The sequence below is a fragment of the Mixophyes fleayi genome, chromosome 9 (genome assembly GCF_038048845.1).
Source record: "Mixophyes fleayi isolate aMixFle1 chromosome 9, aMixFle1.hap1, whole genome shotgun sequence".
NCBI lineage: Eukaryota > Metazoa > Chordata > Amphibia > Anura > Limnodynastidae > Mixophyes > Mixophyes fleayi.
In genome coordinates, this window is record NC_134410.1 from 51,591,058 (window position 1) to 51,601,924 (window position 10,867).

At 42.6% G+C, this 10,867-nt stretch overlaps 1 long non-coding RNA gene across 1 annotated transcript in view; it reads right to left on the minus strand.

The window, feature by feature from the left end:
- The window catches only part of LOC142100654 (uncharacterized), a 289,058-nt gene that overhangs the window by 20,258 nt on the left and 257,933 nt on the right, over positions 1–10,867 (minus strand). The window lies entirely within an intron of this gene.

Here is a 10,867-nt window from a genome sequence, read left to right on the forward strand (position 1 = left end):
GAAATTGCACAATACACACACACTTTTAATTTGCTGAGAGTATAATCCAAGATTTTTTTTAATTAAATCCCAATTTATTTATAGTGTCAAATATAATGTAGCTCTTGTTGATGCATTACAAATGTGTTTTAGGAGATTAATGCCCTTTATTCTATTGTTACAATACATAAAAGGAAAAGTGGAGGTGTTGCCCATAGCAACCAATCATATCCTAGCTATCACGTTCTAGAATGTCCTAGATAAAGGATAGCTAGAATCTGATTGGTTGCTATGGGTAACACCTCCACTTTTCCTTTTTAGAAGGTTTGATAAACCAAAAATGGTATTTAATTTTTCAGTCATGATTTTTTTTTCAGGGTGTCACCTACTGGAAAAGGGTTGTGATCTCACCTATCAGGACGTAGTTTGCGTGGGTCAGGTGCATGGAAAATTAGGCGCGGCTAGTGGGCCTGGGTGAATCGGGGCCTGCTCAGTTTTGCCACAATTTTTAATTTAGAAATATTGGTAGGCATGCTAATCAATCATGTAATATCATCATCACCCTTTATTTATATAACGCCACTTCTGCAGCACTGTACAGAAAACTCATTCACATCAGTACCTGCCCCATTGGGGCTTACAGTCTAAATTCCCTAATATACACACACACAGACTAGGGTCAGTTTGATAGCAGCCAATTAACCTACCAGTATGTTTTTTTGGAGTCTGGGAGGAAACCAGAGCACTCGGAGGAAACCCACGCAAACACAGGGAGAACATACAAACTCCTCACACATAAGGCCATGGTCGGGAATTTAACTCATGACCCCAGTGCTGTAAGGCACTAACCACTGAGCCACCATGCTAATATGAAATCAAACAATAAATGTACATCTCCTGTAGCCACTGGGCTACTCCTCTTTCCCAGTCCATCATTCTACTGGTATTTTTCTCTTTCCTAACTAAAGATATCTCAGCACCAGCCCCAGCCTCTACAGTCAATGTGATTTTACTAAGGTTTGTATAACAATAACAAATAGGCTGATTTCAGAAATAAACCGGTATCCCGAATACTCTGTTGATCTTTACAATATTGAACAGATATTTACCATCATTTAAGGACATAGAAACAGAACTTACATTCAGGAACTTCATCTGTATTAATTATATACATCATTAGATATTTGTGTTATCAACACAATATAAAGATTTATTCATTTAGATGACCTGTGCAGTTTTTGATCATGTTTGATGGTTAATTAGGGATTCTCACTGTGATTATCATGGATAGGGAGATACATAAATATAGGTGATTCTACCACCACTACACTCTCATATGTACTCCCATCTCATTTACCTGTCTCAGACTCCAACATTTTAATATTTCACTTTTTAATTATTAAATTCATTTTTAATGCATATCAATAAAAAATTTTGGTTTTATGAGTTATGTTTATGTATTATCCATCTTCAACAATCCGCTCAATGATATGGAATAATTTCCCAGTATTGGACTAAATATTTGCGTCTTTAGTGTGCCTTCATTGGAAGTAGTGCTGCTTTTCTTTCTTTTTTATTCTATTATAAACGATGCCTCCACAGATCAAGTTGAACCTTTTCACCTCTTGGATATATATATATATAGGGCGGATGCTTCACACAGCACTTATGGAGTCTGGAGCTGATACTTCATATATACTCAGTGGTATCCAGATTTATAGAAGGAAAAGAGCTCACATAGTGTAACGCTGTATAACCACACATTTATTTCACAAACAATGCAGATTTGCACTTACATGGATAGTCATATAACAGGCTTATCTGGGTATCTTTAATTGTGACCGTCACGATTAAAGCACTCTCTGGCAGGGCCATCTTTTCCATTGGGCACGATGGGCAGCTGCCCGAGGGCCCCATGGGCAAGGGGGCCCCATAGGCACGGCTCTTAATGAGAGTAAATAATCCTGCAAAAGAAAAAAACCTGCATTAAAAACCTTAAATAGTCACTGAGCAAGTACATATATCTATCTCTATATATCTATATCTATATCTGTATCTGTATACATCTATATATCTATATCTAGGGGCCCCGGTGCACTGCTTTGCCCGGGGGCCCATAATGTTGTTAAGATGGCCCTGAGGAAGGGTGAAGGAGGATATAGTTCTAAAGATAATGCCATGAAAGGAGAGGAAGAAAAATTATTTGGCAAACATTGGGATTTATGAGTAAAAAAGCAAAAATGAGGGAATTAGAAGAATTACCTAGTTGCAATATCCTGTGCAATCAGAGAAGTAGTGCGGCTGCAGTAGATGTAGTTTATTCCTGGATGTCTGTATAGCATGGAGTAATGATGCGGGGAGCCATGTGGGGGAGTGGGTGGAAGTGTTCAATGAAGAGTAATAAGGCACAGGTGATGGAGTAGCTGAGTTCTTGCAGAGTCATGAGAGAGGAGAGGCAGGGCCAATCCCATAGTAAGCTATCTTGGGCTGGGTCACTGGACCACCTGCATTTTTTCCTATTAAAATAGGCTGCTTAGTCGAGTCTTGTCTCCCGGGCTAAAATTTGCCAGCTCCTGCCTGGGAGAGTGTTTCAAACTCACTTTTATTTCTTACTACTTGTGATGGCAGACAAAGCCTTGAGTAGAATTGAAAGTACAATGATGAGATAGAGGACTGAGATAACTGTAGCATGGGTAGGGATTAGCTGAGCAAGTAGTACAGCAGGCTGATTAAACAGAGGGAATGTTGCAGAAAAAATGGCCTGACAGATAAACAAACTTTCACGAGCCGAGTAGGAAATAAGAGCAGAGTCTAAAACAGTCTTCTTGTGGTGTGAAGCTTGTAGCCAGGGAGAGATGGAAACATCAGGGTAGATTATGGAGCTTCAGGTGAATACTGACTGTTGTCCTTGTGTAGCTGTGGTAATAGGCAGAATGTTCTTCTCCTGTTTAACGCCGGTATAACTCCAACTTATGCTATTTAAATTTGTTTACACTTGTAACTATACACCTAGAACTATGCACACTAGCTATACAGCCATCACTATATAAGCACACTTGGTGAATTATTTATGCAGATTTTTAACCTGAAATTTGTTTTGAGTCTTGTCTCTGTACGTGGATAAACAGTTGGATGCCTTAATGCTTATAACCTATTTATCAAGTTCAAACTTTAATTCTAATTGTGTTGACCCATAGAAGGTAAAACAAAATCATCATTGTGACAATTACCAATTTAGATATTTTCCTGACCCAAAAAAAAGGCAATTGAATATATTTCCTGGATTAATAAACTCATAATGTCCTCTATTAATCTACCCATATTCATTATGTGGTCTATCTAGTGACTTACGCAATGTCAAACTATATTTGCATGTAGAGTTTCCCCCTTTTCATGTATGCCAACAATGTATTCACCATTGCAGTCGCTACCAGGCACTTTGTGCTTTTACTCAGTTTTCAAGTCTCTGGATTGTGTAGATTTAGGAAATTATTTTGTTTTCCTGGTGCCAGCAGTACTGTTGGTTACCTCCATTAGTTTTATGTAAGGACTCAATTTTATATCATGACCATGAATTGCAGTCTGTTGTTATCTCAGTTTCGCCAATAGTGATTCAATTTAATGTGTAGGGATAGTAATTACCATGGTCACTTTAGATGCATAACCCTACTGTCACGAGTCACAGGGACTGAAGGCCACTTGTTGATATTTGCGCTGCTAAGATAGGAGGCACGGAGTCTAAAGATGCCACCAGTCTTCGCCAGGAACCCCCGCAAAGTAGTTTGGCGTTTGCTGCAAGGGACGTGCAGGTTGCGGCCCTCCAAGTTAGCAATCAGCGGAGAGGATGGTAAACAAACGTGGTCGTTCAGGCTGCAGGCAGAGGTTAAACCATACTGGCAAACGTGGTATCAAATGATAAGGCAAATCGAAGTCAGCAAGCTAAAGGTCAGATACAGCGGGAGCAATCAGGACGAAGGGAGATCCATAAGCAGAACCAGGGAAAGCCGGGTCGGTACACAGGAGGTCAGTCAGAGAGCAGGAAAAAAGACTGAAACGCTGGAGCATAGGAAGACCTAGATACTCTGGCACCTACCTAGTGTTAGGGGCAGGTTTAAATAGTTCCCTGATTGGTGGCAGTGGTGGTGAACATCTGACCGTCGACAGGAAGTGTAGAGAAGTGTCCCGTTGTTAGGAGACGGAGACGCGAGTGGACACACATGCGCACAGCAATCCTGAGGAGAGAGCACGGCGTTCAGCTACCTAGCAAAGGACAGCACTGGCAGCAGAGGAGGGCGTCCGTCCCTGGCACCGATGGGGAGTGCGGGGACTGCGTCTGACACCTACATTTATCTACATTAAATTTTTACAGCCTAGTTTGCTATTTTGTCTAAAACATTGTGTAACATATTTCGAACCTGCTCTGTTAGTAACTCTCCATCAGTGGCGGATCCAGGGGGGGGCGATCGCCCCCCCCCTAGCAGACACTTGCTGCCAACACAATCAGAGCAGCCGGGCAGCACACTGTCCCTGCCTGTCACGGCTGGACGGACCTGCACATAGTATGCAGCCGTCAGCAGCCTAAGATGTTAGAAAGGGGCGGGGCCTAAATCGCCCCCCCTAAATCGCCCCGGGTACACCAGTTTTCTAGATCCGCCCCTGCTCTCCATAGCGTTCATCAGCAGATACAAACTTTATTTTCTAGTACTACAAGATCATTAATAAAACATTGAAAAGGACGTAGCTCAATAATGATCCATGACACACCACTAATAATTTTAGTCCAAACTGAATGCTACATTTATAAATACCCTTTGTCTTCTGTAGTTCAACCAGTTCCCTACCAGTGAGCATTCCCTTTACCCTAGAAATTGAAATTCAGGAAAAGAATTGAGGAAGTTTACAGCGGCCTATGGTTACCACCAGGTTTATCTCTGGCATCCCAGTGTTTAACTATCTGCTAAATCAATGTCAATTAAGGGATCATTTATTGTGGTCCATGAAGTAACAAATTAAACCGCTCCATCTGAAGGCTCTCGTATGCTGGATATGACTGTGAGACTTTTTAGATGTTTCTTTGCCCACAACATAATTGGATCCACCTCTTGCAGTAAGGACAGACATAAAGTCCTTCCATTTTGCAGTGTGTGAAACTGCCACCTTGTCATCCATTCTTATCTGGACCGAAGTGTCCTTGATCAGACAAGGAAAGGATTTGAGGGCTTGATATGCCAATTTTAATTTTCTTTTCTTCAAGGAAAAAGATGGGTCCCACTAAGCAACCAAGCACCTGCATAGGACCCATTTATATGTTTTTGTTTTATCTACACAGAGGCCTAGATTACCCTTTCCCATCAGTCCAGCAGTTTTTTTTCTTCCAGTCCTGCATCAGCTTACTGTGGCGAGCCGGTGGGCAGGCAGTGGAACTAGCAATGCTTCACCACCCTGCCTCTAGAAACACTTTGCATGTTAGAGGTAAGAGGCAGAACCACTGCATTGCTAATGACGCCAGCGGTAAACATACGAGACAGGTGCAAGGTCATGACGCACACACGCTAAGGCTGTCTTGTGCTATGTAGTTGAGAAACTTGCCGATTCTGAACTAGTAGAGCAACCTCCTAGGAGAAAGCGCCGAGTGGTAAAAGGAAAGGGGAAGTGCAGTAGGATGGTGGTTACTGCCACTTTCTATAGACTCATGTATCAAACTCCCATTGTCCCATAGATTGTAAGCTTGTGAGCAGGGCCTTCTCACCTCTTTGTCTGTTTTACCCAGTTTGTTTATTAGTTTACTATGTTTGTCCCCAATTGTAAAGCGCTACGGAATATGTTGGCGCTATATAAATAAATGATGATGATGATGACTCCGAAAAAATAAAAGGTCTTCAAGGATAAGTAAAGAGAGTGGTATGATGGAAATAGGGATGGGTATGGGAAAGGCATTCTGGCAGGGAAGTTTTGAAGGGAGTGGGCAAGGGCAAACCAGTATCTTGCCTAGGCCCCCATGGAGTTATAATGGGCTCTGGTTTTGGCCATTTTCCTTGTGCCTAGACTCCCAGACCATGAGTTCCCCACCCTATGGCCATACAGATGGGATGCAATAGTGTTTGGAACCATGAAGAGTTTTGGAGGTAGGCCACAACATTTAATTCCAGTCTCGGTTGAACAAAACAAGGATCACCCCTGGCCTGCCCAGCTCCTCCCATCAGAAAATTCTAATTTTGTACCCCCTGAGACGCCTCAATCTTGGCCCGCTAATACATCCATGCAAATACGAGTGCAATCTCAACATGTCACAAATGACATACGCACTGAGGAAGGTGCATGTTCTGCAGTTTTGTTGATTACTTTTAGTCACGTGTCACTTTCTGATTTGCTACAACTGAGAGCATGGCTGAAAAACTTTTCAAATAATGTTTCAGATACACTTTGCTTCTCGAAAGATGCAACCAAGTATGTTATGTGCAATAATGTCTAAAATGTCGTATATGTATGATAATTCCCATTATGACATGTTTACGGAAGTTCGTCATAATGCATTTTAAAGAATAGTGAGAATTGCCTTCAATACTTTGAAAAAGGAACTGCACTGTGTTGTCCCTGGACACTAATGAGGTTGCAAGCTATGCAATATGGTGTTGCATTAATGGTAATTAGCAATTAAATGTTTTTTTCTGTAATCTAAAGCTGACTACACTCAAAATGAGATCACTGGCAACATCAGCAATTTAGCACAATATTACCATATGTGTGGCCGAAACATAAACAATGCATGAATAAAATCTGCTGGAAATCAATTGCATCATTTTCAGATTACTTGTTAAATACACTTGAGATAAACAAATATTAATTTCATTTGTATTACTTATTTCATTTTTATTAACAGTGACCAGAAAAACTAGATTGCCTGTTAAACCATTACCAGTTGGGGTGTTTTATTAAATTACAGATTTATCTGGATTTCCGTATTCTTACAGAACATCAAGATTGCTAATGTCAAATATCCAAGATATATGTCAATATCTCTGAAATATATATAATGGGATCTTTAATGTGGAGTGTTCTGAAAACTAGAAAGAATGATAGCATTATATACATTACACAGAAATGAACTATTACTTATGTTATTTTGTCAATTTAATTGTTAAAACTAACAAACTACAATATGGGAAAGAACAGAAATAATTGTAGATTACTATATCTTTACAATAAATAGATCATGGAGAGCTGTATACTGAGTACAGCAGGCCATGAGCTCCAGGACTGAAAGGGACAATCTTCCCCCTCCACAACTTTCTCTGCTATTTTCCTGTGTATACCATTCTACTGTAATTTCCCCTTGTACGTCAGATGTCTTCTGCTTACTCAAGATTATCATTCAGAAGTTGCTCATTAGATGCTGCCATATTCAGGGCCGCCGAGAGGGGGGGGGGAGCGGGTACTAATTACCCGGGCCCGGCATGTCAGGGGGCCCGGCCCGGGCCCTTGCGCTGCTGATTTTTTTTAATTTTCAAATATTTTTTTTCAAAACGTTTTTTTTCCTTTTCTTTTTTTTTTTTTTTTTTTTTTTTGGCAGGGGGGGGGGGGGGGGGGCTCGGTCGTTGGTGGGGGGAGCAGGCTAGTTTAAAAAAAAAAAAAAACATACTCACCTGATCGCGGAGCCGGCATCCCTCCTCTCTGCTGCTCTGTGCTCTATTCAGACTGTCTGAATGCTGGGTGTGATGTCATCATGTCATGCCCAGCATTCAGTCAGTCTGGAGCAATGGAGCACAGAGCAGCAGAGAAGACCAAGAGAGGAGAAAAGGTAAGTGAAGGGAGGAAAACGAGGGGGGCACAAAGGGGTTAAAAAACGGGGGGGGCAGCATGACAGAGGGGTTAAAAAATAAGGGGGAGCACAGAGGGGTTAAAAAACGGGAAAGCAGCATGTCAAAGGGGTTAAAAACGGGAAAGCAGCATGTCAAAGGGGTTAAAAACGGGGAAGCAGCATGTCAGAGGGGTTAAAAACGGGGAAGCAGCATGTCAGAGGGGTTAAAAAATTAGGGGGAGCACAGAGGGGTTAAAAAACGGGAAAGCAGCATGTCAAAGGGGTTAAAAACGGGGAAGCAGCATGTCAGAGGGGTTAAAAACGGGGAAGCAGCATGTCAGAGGGGTTAAAAAATTAGGGGGAGCACAGAGGGGTTAAAAAACGGGAAAGCAGCATGTCAAAGGGGTTAAAAACGGGGAAGCAGCATGTCAGAGGGGTTAAAAAATGAGGGGGAGCACAGAGGGGTTAAAAAATGGGAAAGCAGCATGTCAGAGGGGTTAAAAAATGAGGGGGAGCACAGAGGGGTTAAAAAACGGGAAAGCAGCATGTCAAAGGGGTTAAAAACGGGGAAGCAGCATGTCAGAGGGGTTAAAAACGGGGAAGCAGCATGTCAGAGGGGTTAAAAACGGGGAAGCAGCATGTCAGAGGGGTTAAAAAATGAGGGGGAGCACAGAGGGGTTAAAAAATGGGAAAGCAGCATGTCAGAGGGGTTAAAAAATGAGGGGGAGCACAGAGGGGTTAAAAAACGGGGAAGCAGCATGTCAGAGGGGTTAAAAAATGAGGGGGAGCACAGAGGGGTTAAAAAACGGGAAAGCAGCATGTCAGAGGGGTTAAAAAATGAGGGGGAGCACAGAGGGGTTAAAAAACGGGGAAGCAGCATGTCAGAGGGGTTAAAAAATGAGGGGGAGCACAGAGGGGTTAAAAAACGGGGAAGCAGCATGTCAGAGGGGTTAAAAAATGAGTGGGGGCACAGAGGGGTTAAAAAATGGGAAAGCAGCATGTCAGAGGGGTTAAAAATTGAGGGGGAGCACAGAGGGGTTAAAAAATGGGAAAGCAGCATGTCAGAGGGGTTAAAAACGGGGGGGGCAGCATGACAGAGGGGGTGAAAAAATGAGAGGGGCACAGATGGGTTAAAAAACGGGGCAGTATGGCACAGTGGGGTTAATAAACAGGGGTCAGCATGGCACAGTGGGGTTAAAAAATGGTGGGCAGCATGGCACAGTGGGGTTACAAAGGGGGGGGAGGCATGGCACAGTGGGATTGAAAAAGGGGGGGAGCAGCATAGTATAGTCTGATGAAGGGGAGCCAGATGAAGGGGGCAAAAACAGCATGGAGGGCACAGTGTGATCATAAGGCATGGCGATGATGAAGGGGCACATTATTGTAATATTGGAGCTGGAGGAAGGCCTAATTATTAATCGTGGATGGTATTGATTTAACGCCAGGGTTGTTTGGAATTATCTAAATGTAGCTATTTTTTTCCAAATAGGGCCCCCAGCATTCCAGGATCCAGACAAGCCGCAACTAAAGAAACATGCAGCCACAGGTGGAGAAAGTGAGAAGAACAGGTAGGAGAGAGCAGGACAGTATGTGAAATGTTGTGATTCTAGTAGGGACAATACCAATTTTTGGTGAATGTTGTGCCCAATGTAAGGTGTAGGCCAAGACTGAACTGTTTGTGTACACACTGCATTGTTTGTATACTACACTGTGGTGGTAGATGTCCTGAAAGTCAGGAGTGCTTGAACATATGTGACGCTCCGGCGAATTGAGAGCCTAGTGGTTTTTATGTTAGCCACGCCCCAATGGCACGTTTGCCACGCCCCAAAATGCATGACCACACCTCCCAAAATTTTTGCACCGCCGTTTGGCTAGCTACGCCCCTGAATGCATGACCATACACGCAAATTTTTGGGGCTTATTTGACTATGAGGGGGGGCCCCATGAATTTGTTGTACCCGGGCCCTGAATTCTTCTTGGCAGCCCTGGCCATATTATCTACGATAGGCACATCTCAAGTCACTGCCTGCGACCAATAAACTCTCCTGTTTTCAGAAATAGCTGTTTATATAAGACACTTAAAAATCAGACACTAAGGGATATATTGACTAAAGTGTGGGTTTGCAAAGGTGGAGATGCTACATATAGCAACCAATCAGATTCTAGCTGTCATTTTGTAAAATGTACTAAATAAATGATAACTAGAATCTGATTGGTTGCTATAGATGTTGCTATAGGCAACATCTCCACTTTTTCAAACCTGCAGTTTAGCAAACATATCTCTAAGAGCAATAGATTTCCATTATATATAACTGTTGTGCTTTAACCTATGTAGCACAGAATCACCAACTTTGCAAGCCATCGGTATGGCAGGCCAGCAAAATAGGATATTGTAGAAGTGATGCATGTCACTAGAAGATGCTTAGTTGGCATTCGCCATTACGATACGATCATTGTCCCATCATGTTTTTCTCCACTGGGGTCCTCACTATACCCCCTCACTCCAAAACCAGAACATATGTCCTATACTGGTGGGGCAATCTGACACTGCTGGTAGAGTAAATCCCCCAGTGATAAAATAGTAAAGTGGTACAAATGCATTACTCTGGATACCCCATTGAGAACGCATTTATTGGGCAGCACAGTGGCCTAGTGGTTAGCACCTCTGCTTCACAGCACTGAAGTTATGAGTTCGATTCCCGACCATAGCCTTACCTGTGTGGAGTTTGTATGTTCTCCATGTGTTTGCGTGGGTTTCCTCCGGGTGCTCCGGTTTCCTCCCACACTCCAAAAACATACTGGTAGGTTAATTGGCTGCTATCAAAATTGAACCTAGTCTCTCCCTCCCTGTCTGTCTCCATCTCTTTCTGTCTGTCTGTCTGGGTCTTTATGTGAGTGTGTCTATATTAGGGAATTTAGACTGTAAGCTCCAATGGGGCAGGGACTGATGTGAATGAGTTTTCTGTACAGCGCTGCGGAATTAGTGGTGCTATAAAAATAAATGATGATGATGATTTATTATTATGTGTTTTTCATGAACTTCGCCCTCTCTAACAAACTAAACAAGGGGAGTTCTAACAACATACAGGA